The following is a 9,211-nucleotide window of genomic DNA, read 5'->3' as shown; positions in this document are numbered from 1 at the left end:
GCTGGAGCCCGTGAGCGGCGACCTTGCCGCTGCTGCCGCTAAGGCCGTGAAAGGCCGAGCCGAAGCTTTGCTGGGGAGGTTCCGCACCTTCAGCATCTTGGCCGGGCGCGGCGCCGCCAGCTCCGTGGCCTTAGGAGGCGGTGCCGCTGGAGAGTGATCCTTGCGCGACTTCTGTCCTGTTTTTATTCCTGCAACATGCACCATGCCTCGCGGAGGCGTTTAAACTTGTGTTTAGCGTTGTGGAACAATCTTATGGCTTGTAATATTTGCTTTGAATTTCCTAGAATTTGCATTTTCATCTCCTACTTGCTTACGCTCTACGTCGGCAGGGCCCGGCCCTGCGCGTACCTCACCCAGCGTTAGCCCCGACCGGAAACCAAGGACGGGACTAAGGAGTGAGGGGCTACATGGCAAGTTAGGCTCCTGAGTCGCGATGCTCAGGAGTCCCCCTTGACGCGCGAGCAACAAGTAGGGAAGGGGGTAGCGAGGAGTGGATTGATCGTTCTACGTCGGCAGGGCCCGGCCCCGCGTGTACCTCACCCAGCGTTAGCCCCGACCGGAAACCAAGGATGGGACTAAGGAGTGAGGGGCTACGTGGCAAGTTAGGCTCCTGAGTCGCAATGCTCAGTAGTCCCCCTTGACGCGCAAACGGGTTTCGTACCTTGGCTCCGCTCGGGGAGTGGCACGTGACGACCAGGTCCAAGGGACCTGGCTGGGTGGCATGTGCTCGGGCGAGGCCCGGGCGTAGCCCCCGTGTCCAGCCCCCTCGTGCGGCACTCCCGAGGGGAGGCGTTGTGATGCTGCCGGACACTGAGCTCTGGGCTCCCTAAGGTTGGTACGGCCGTGGGCCGCCCTCAGTTGTTTATCACCAGCGCGAAGCATAGCGCTTCCGTATATGTACGGGCATAGCCGCTCCTCGGCAGTGTCATCAGCCAGCGCGGAGCATGGTGCTTCCACTGGTACGTGTGAGGGGGCTCCCCTCCGGGAGAAGCCCCCGGGGCGTGTACAGCCCCGCCCTGACACATGGTCGGCACGGTAGGGCTAGGAGAGGTGTATCTAGGCACCCTTGAGCCAGTGCGGGACTCACGAGGCCCTACCTCGAGGCGGGTTGCGCCTGGCTCTGGGCCTTTATCAATTGGTGTGTTCCTGCAGGGTTGTTGGAATGCAAATGCTCTACGTCCTCAGGTCCCGGCCCTCGGGTGAGCTCAGCCGCCGCTGGTATGACAGGTCGCGATGCCGTGGGTCAAGGCTAGGGGTGAGGGCTGGAGAGCCAGTAAGAGCCTATGAGTTGCGATGCTCATGCGCCCCCCTTTTAACGTGCAAACGCTTTGCACGACGACAAGCAATAGGTGATAATTATGGGAATCTGATTAAGCGTGAAAGGACAACTTCATCCGAAGGTAAATGCTGGAAAGGCAACTACTGCTGGGTCGGGCCCGAGCGGTGTGGGGATGATGCAGCCCGAGGGGCGCCCCCAACAAGGTAAGTAAAGAGCATAAACAAAATGGATACATGCCACGGGGACGGACCCACGCGGCTTGGGAATGGTGCAGCCCTGTGGGCGCTCCCAGCTAAAGGTAGAACTCGGAAAGATATCACCTGGTGCTGTTGAAGATGAAGTGATGCTGAGGAAGCGAGCGATGCGCGGTGAAGACGTCGGCCCTCATGAGCCCCCAGGCCCAAGGGCCTCGGGAGGCTCCGGTGGCACGTGCAGGTCTTCGGGGAGCATCGCCACCTCCGCCAGGACCGCGCGATGCCAAACCTCCTGAGCCTCCAGAATGCTCCTCAACAGGCGCTGATGTGCGTCGACCGCGCTCGGTAGGGCGAAGGGCATGCGAACGTAGCTGTGAGGTGGTCCCTCGCAGCGTCCTACGGCCGAAGGCCATAGGCGCTCTTGAGACGCAGCTCGGTTGAGCCCTAGTACGTCGACGCAGATGCACAGTCCTCCATCCTCACCTGGATGCGGGGCCACGGCAGGTAAGCGGCGGCTGCCGCGCATGACTCTAGACTCTTGTATCTCATGGGTGTTCCTTGCGATGAACTCCTAAGGGTTTGGTCTCCTTTGACTTGTACCTTCCTGAGGGAAGCGTGCTTGAAAGCACCCCTCCAAGTGGTGCCCGAGCGCCTCCCCCGCGACCTTGGCAAGGTCGGCGGCTCTCCAAGAGAGAGCCCCCGAGCCCTGCCTGAGGAGGGCACTGGGTGCGCCTTCCTATGCGCGAGAGGGTGGCGCTCCCTGATCGGGCGCGAATCCTGACGCAATACCTCCGGAGGTGCCTGCCTCCTTGTGGCTCGGGCCAGGTGAGGTCTTCTTCTTCTTGAGGGTCGCCTCAGGAGGCCTCCCGCTCCTGCGATCTGGGTCTTCGATTGCTGCAGCTTGGAACGCACGCTCGAGCGAGGACACCGCGTCCCTTTCTTCACAGGGTACGGTCATGACTCCACCGCTTCCTGGCATCTTGAGGACATTGTAACCATGGTGAGTCACTGCCATAAAATTGGCTAGGGCTGGGTACCCGAGGATGGCATGTACGGCAGGCGGATGTGAGCGATGTCGAAGTCGATGTGCTCGGTGCGGTAGTTGTTGCATTGCCCGAAGGTGACCGGAAGGCGAACCTTCCCAATCGGAACAGTGGAACCATCAATGACTCGTGAGAAAGGCTTGGTCGGCTGAAGCTGGTCGTACGGCACTTGGAGAGTGTCGAACGTCTCGATGGACAGGACGTTGAGTCCCGCCCCACCATCGATGAGGGTCCTGGTGACCTGCACGTTGCTGATTACTGGGGAGCAAAGTATCAGGAGGGTTTCGGCCGTTGCTGCACACTTGAGCTGGTCTGCGGCACTGAACGTGATTGCGCACGTGGACCACCTGAGAGGGCGCGTGGCCTCAAGCTTGGGAAGGACTGCATTCACCTCGCGAGCAAACTTCTTGAAGATGCGCTGTGAGGCTGGGGCCTGGGCGCCACCCAAGATGCAAGCAACTGCACACGGCTCTTGGAAGCCCTCAGCCCCATTGTCTTGGTGTTAGTCTTCATTCCTCCTTGGTGGAGGAGGCAGAGGAGGGAGGCCTGCGTTGCCGTGGGGGCGGTCCTCACGAGGCTAGTCCCTTGAGCCTCCCTCGCGGGGCTAGTCCTGCCAGCGGTCCTCGCGAGGGCGGTCACGCCATCCCTGGCGAAGGCCACAGTCTTCCCATCGTCCGCCGCCTGTTCCTCCTCCTCGGCCATAGCCCATGTCGCTGTGCTCTGGGCGTCGGCCGATTCGCCCATCTTGCACGGCTCTGAGCTCTTGACATTCGTTGGTGTTGTGGGTGTGGAGGTCGTGGTACACGCAGTACCGGCTGCCCTTGGATGACTCAGGCTAATCCCTGCCTCGCTTGGGGTCCGGTTCCGCTGCTAGCACGGCAGCCCCCTTGCGCTTCACGTCTTTGGCCTTGAGCTTCTTTTCTTCTGGGTCGGCTGCCGGGAGCTCGAGGAGGGAGAGACGCCCTTCCTCAGCCCTGGCGCACTTGGTCGCCAAATTGAACAGCTCTAGGGATGTGCACAGGTCTTCATGGATTGATAGCTCTTCCTTCATCTTGACGTCGCGCACGCCGTCGGAGAAGGCTGAGATGATAGCTTCTTCAGTCACCTTGGGGATCTTGAGGCGAGCATAGTTGAAGCGCTGGATGTACTTCTACAGGGTTTGTCCTGGCTGTTGCTTGATGCGGCACAGGTCGCTCATGGCCGGGGGCCGGTCGCGAGTGCCCTGGAAGTTGGCGATGAAGCAGGTGCGCATCTCGCTCCAGGGGGAGATCGTGCCGGGAGCCAGGTTCAGGAGCCAGGTGCGGGCACCGTCCTTGAGCGCCATGGGGAACCAATTCGCCATGACCTTCTCGTCTCCGTTGGCGGCTATAATGCCCAGCTCGTAGAGCTGCAGGAACACCGCAGGGTCCGCTGTGCCATCGTGGCGGGGAGGGAGGTCAGGCTTGAACATGCCTGGCCATGTGACGCCGCGCAGCTCGGGGGTGAAGGCGAGGCAGCCCGCCGTGGCCACCGGCGCCCTTTACTAGTGCTGGACTCGTCCTTGTGGGTCAGCATGCGCTGCCACTAGGAGTAGCGCGGGGTCTTGTCTTGGAGGCGCTGGGGCGCAATCTCGGCGCGCCGGCGCTGGGAGCGCGCGAGCACCTTCCAGGGGATGTAGGATCTCTTGACAGCTCCCGTCTTGCTATGCAGGCGCCGGACGTGGAGGGTCTCGCCCCGGGGCTGCGCGCCTTGGAGCCAAGGCACCTTCTTGGGGAGGAGGCAGCGGAGGCGCCTCCTGATCCTTGCTTCCTACGCGGGACAGAGGGCGAGGCAGCGAGAGGGACCGCAAGGGGGAGCCCCCTGCGGCACTGACGAGCTCGGTGTGCGGGCGAGGCAGTCCTCGTAGAGGTCGTCGATGGGGAGATAGTGCAGGAGCTCCCGCACCAAGAGCAGTGAGGCATGCACATCCATGGGTGCGCGATGGGCGTGGGATGATGAGCCAGCTGGAGTCAGCGACGAGGTGACGGTGCAACCATCCCGCCGCACCGAAGGATGCTGGGACGAGGCCTGCTGCTCGTTCCCCGTTGGGCCAATGGTGGCGTTGGTGGCGGGCGACGGGGAACGACGAGCGGGGCCGCCGACGGGAGCCGTCTGGGTGACACGAGTGGCGCGAGCCCGATGAGCGTCAGCCATGGACACGACGGAAGATCACACGCGAACAACGGAAGAAAGATTCCGGCGCACCCCTACCTGGTGCGCCAAATGTCGGATTTCGGGTTTTGGCAGACCCTTGAGGTTCGAACACTGGGGTGCGCGCGGAGATCTCTCCCCTACCAATCTACGTCTGATCCTCTCGTGCGAACTAAGATGAAAATGATGAACAACACAAGAGACACGAGGTTTATACTGGTTCGGGCCACCGTTGTGGTGTAATACCCTACTCCAGTGTGTGGTGTGGTGGATTGCCTCTGGGGCTGATGATGGACAGTACAGGGGAAGAACAGCCTCACGAGGGGTGTTCTTGAGCTGCTGCGGTGTGTTCTACTTAGTCTCTACTGGGTTTCTCTCTCTTTCGCCTCTCTCTTCTTCCTTTTTTCCCTTCTTTCTCTTTCTCATCTCGTCTCTCCTTTTCCTTTGTGGAGGCTAGCTCTATTTATAGAGGCCCTGGGACTCTCCCCGAATAATTGAGCGGGAAGGGTGCCAACAATTGGCCATTTTGAAGGGGAACATCTAGTACAAGTTATCCCGACCAAAGGTGGTCTTCGGCTGCCAAAAGCACTGGTGATGACGCCGTCTTGGGCTCCACGGTGACCTCCGTCCGGCCGTCCGGCTGGTCTTGGTCTCGTTGCACCGGAATGGTAACCTTTGCCTGATGCCTTGGCTTGTGCTTGCCCCCTTTGCACCAAAGGGGAAACAAGGAACCTGCGCAGGCCGGCGCCCGCCTGGCGCCCGCCTGGCCTCGATCATCATGGCTTGCGTCATGGGATCCTCGCGAGGTACCGTTGCATTGATCTCTCCGCTTACTCGGGAGCCTTCCTGAAGAGGCTGTCTTTGAGGAAGCTTCCGGTCATCCGCCCCGCGAGGCTTGGCCCCTCGCGAGGGTCTTGAGCTTGAGTTGATGAAGATGGGCCGTGCTGGGCCCCCACTTGAGCCACGCTGCAGGCCGCAGGCAGGCAAGTCTGGGGACCCTCCTTCCCAGAATGCCGAGAAAGGTGACGGAGTGGGTCGGTATGGAGATGTTGCAGTTGCCATGTCAGCCGATGTGTCGAAGCAGTTCGGCGTGATGGACATGGGCTTGAGGAACCAACAGTGCGGCCATGCCAACACAGGTCGTGACTTGTGATGCGGTCAATGTCGGCTTGATGAAAGGACCGTGCGACGATGCCGGTGTGCCCGCTCCGTGTAATCCGTGGGGTGGCGATGTTGGTGATGATTTATCCTTGCCGAACTCTTGTTCGTCTCTCCGAGATAACGATCCAAAGAAGTTCAACTCAGCTCAACAAAGCGACGACGTGTCTAGCGCAAGTCGGCAGCCGTGGAGCAATGCTGACGGACTGGTTTGACACCAGCGTGATGGTGAAGAATACCTCAGAGAAGGCTTTAAATTTTATGGGCTCATGTTTAAGAACAACGCACAATACCCTAGAAAGAGATTCTTTCAAAAAGGTTGTACAATATCCTATTCATGAAGAAAGATGAACTTAGGTCGGATTCGTATTCACGCAGAAAACAGATCCAAAAAGTGATGCACTAATAGGACTGTTCGCGGAGTTTGAACGGTCGGATCGAGCTCAAATTTTGAGAGATGATAGATATGGAAATTCCACAGAAGATGAATGGTTGCATCTTCCAAATAACCTCCGAGCTAGGCTCTGGAGACCACACCATAAACTCATCCAGATTCCCGTCCAGACTCGATAGGACTCCGGTATATCACAGATCGCCGGAGATTCCTCAATCGGAAGGGTATGAAATTTTACAGGGTTGTTGTATACTCAATTCCGCACAATTGCACCAAAGGGTTTGTCAAATAGACTTCCGAGGAGATGGTGGCAGCGAAAACAAGTCTACTGTACAGAAAAAACTGTGTGATTGCACAAGGACAATGTTGACGATGAGCCCCCAGGCTCCATGGACGACTTTTCCATGGTCTCGGTTGAGATTTGAGCTGATGATGATGAAAGTATCCGTCTGATCTTAATGATCTGACGTGGAGCGCGGTCCTCGGTCCAGTCAAGGTGACCAGTCGAGCCGGCGGCAAAGATGCTGACATCGACCATAAAGCTTGGCTCCGATGCCTAGATCGCATCGGAGACGATCCGAATTCCCATTGCACCATGGGGACTGCCAGCAGGCTCTCAATGAAAGCACGAATGTTGGTTCTATATGCGGCATATCTCGTAGTATGGGTCCTTGGCCCGATCTAGCTAGTCGGGAGACGACGTGGTGAATACCCCCTAGTCCAGGACACCGTCACACATCAATAACACGTATATCAAATATACTTTCGTTGAAGTTGCCAGCCTTCTTATCTACCAAGTATTTGGGGCAGTTCCGCTACCAGTGACCGTTCCCCTTACAATAGAAGCACTTAGTCTCGGGTTTGGGTTCAACCTTTGGGTTTCTTCACTTAAGCGGCAACTGGTTTGCCATTCATGGAGTTTCCCTTCTTTTCCCTTGCCCTTCTTGAAACTAGTGGTCTCGTTAACCATCAACACTTGATGCTCCTTCTTGATTTATACCTTCACGGCCTTAAGCACGATGAACAGCTCCGGGATCTTCTCCAACACTAGCAAGTTATAGTTCATCATGAAGCTCTAGTAGCTTGGTGAAAGTGACTAGAGAAGTCTATCAATCACTATCTTATCTTGAAGATTAACTCCCACTTTATTCAAGCGATTATAGCACCCAGACATTTTGAGCACATGCTCACTGGCTGAGCTATTCTCCTCCATCTTGTAGGAAAAGAACTTGTCAGAGGTCTCATATCTCTCAACATGGGCATGATCCTGAAATACCAATTTTAGCTCTTGGAACATCTCATATGTTCCATGGCATTCAAAATGCCTTTGGAGCCCCGATTCTAAGCTATAAAGCATGGTGCACTAAACTATCAAATAGACATCTGAACGTGTGTGCCAGATGTTCACAACATCCACAGACGACGCTAGAGGGGTTGGCACACCAAGCAGTGCATCAAGGACATAAGCCTTATGTGCAACAATGAGGACAATCCTCAAACTATGGCCCTAGTCCGCATAATTGCTTACAATATCTTTCAACTTAGTCTTTCTCTAGGACTGTATTTAAAATAGGGAGCTACAACGCGAGCTATTGATCTATAACATACTTTGCAAAGCTTGGACTATTGTTCATGATAAATGAGTTCAATTAATCATATTACCTAAGAACTCCCACTCAAATCAACATCCCTCCGGTTGTCCGAGTGTAAAACGAGCCAAATTCACCAACCCAAGTCCGATCATCACGTGAGATGAGGTGGTTTCAATGGTGAACATCTCCATGTTGATCATATCTACTATATGACTCATGCTCGACCTTTCGGTCTCTTGTTTTCTGAGGCCATGTCTGTACATGCTAGGCTCGTCAAGTTTAAGCCAAGTGTTCCACATGTGCAAAATTGGCTTGCACCTGTAGTATGTGAACGTAGAGTCTATCACGCCCGATCATCACGTGGTGCTTCGAAACAACGAACTTTCGTAATGGTGCACACTTGGGGAGAACATAACTTTATCTTGAAATTTTAGTGAGGGATCACCTTATAATGCTACTGTCGTCCTAGGCAAAATAATATGCATAAAAGGATTAACATCACATGCAAATCATAAGTGACATGATATGGCCATCAACTTGTGCTTTTGATCTCCATCTCCAAAGCACCCGCATGATCTCCATCGTCACTGGCATGACACCATGATCTCCATCATCATGTCGCCATCGGGGTTATCATGCCAAAACATGCTTCTACTACTATTGCTACCTCTTAGCGATAAAGTAAAGCATTACATAGCGCTTAATGATTGACACGCAGGTCATACAATAATTAAAGACAGCCCTATGTCTCCTACCAATTTCCATATGCATCGACATGCAAGTCAATATAAACTATTACAAACATGATCATCTCAGGGCCCACTCAGTAATACAACATCACAAGAAGCTTGTAAGCAATGTGACTAATGAGTTAGCCACGAGATCTTGTATTAGGAATGAGTAAAGAGACTTGAGGGTAACAAGATTGAACTAGGTTAATCTAGTAAAGAGACTTGAGGGTAAGAGATTCGATCATTTTTACCCTCAAGTCTCTTTACTCATTCCTTAATACAAGATCTCGTGCCTAACTCATTAGTCACATTGCTTCCAAGATTCTTGTGATGTTGTATTACTGAGTGGGCCCTGAGATACCTCTCCGTCATACAGAGTGACAAATCCCAGTCTTGATCCGTGCCAACTCAACAGACACCCTCGGAGATACCTGTAGAGCACCTTTATAGTCACCCAGTTATGTTGCAATGTTTGGTACACACAAGGTACTTGCCCGGTGTTAGTGAGTTGCAGGATCTCATGGTCATAGGAACCACTACTAGGGAAAAGCTTATACACCGGATCTTACAAGCAGTGAGTTTTAGAATAAGGCGCTGCTGCAATGTAGCAGTAGCGCGCTCCGGCAGTACTCGCTGCTGAAATAGACATAG

This window comes from Triticum urartu, chromosome 5A (genome assembly GCF_056163025.1).
Source record: "Triticum urartu cultivar PI428250 chromosome 5A, HENAU_Tu73, whole genome shotgun sequence".
Taxonomy (NCBI): Eukaryota; Viridiplantae; Streptophyta; class Magnoliopsida; order Poales; family Poaceae; genus Triticum; species Triticum urartu.
Note: the sequence above shows the minus strand (reverse complement) of the source record.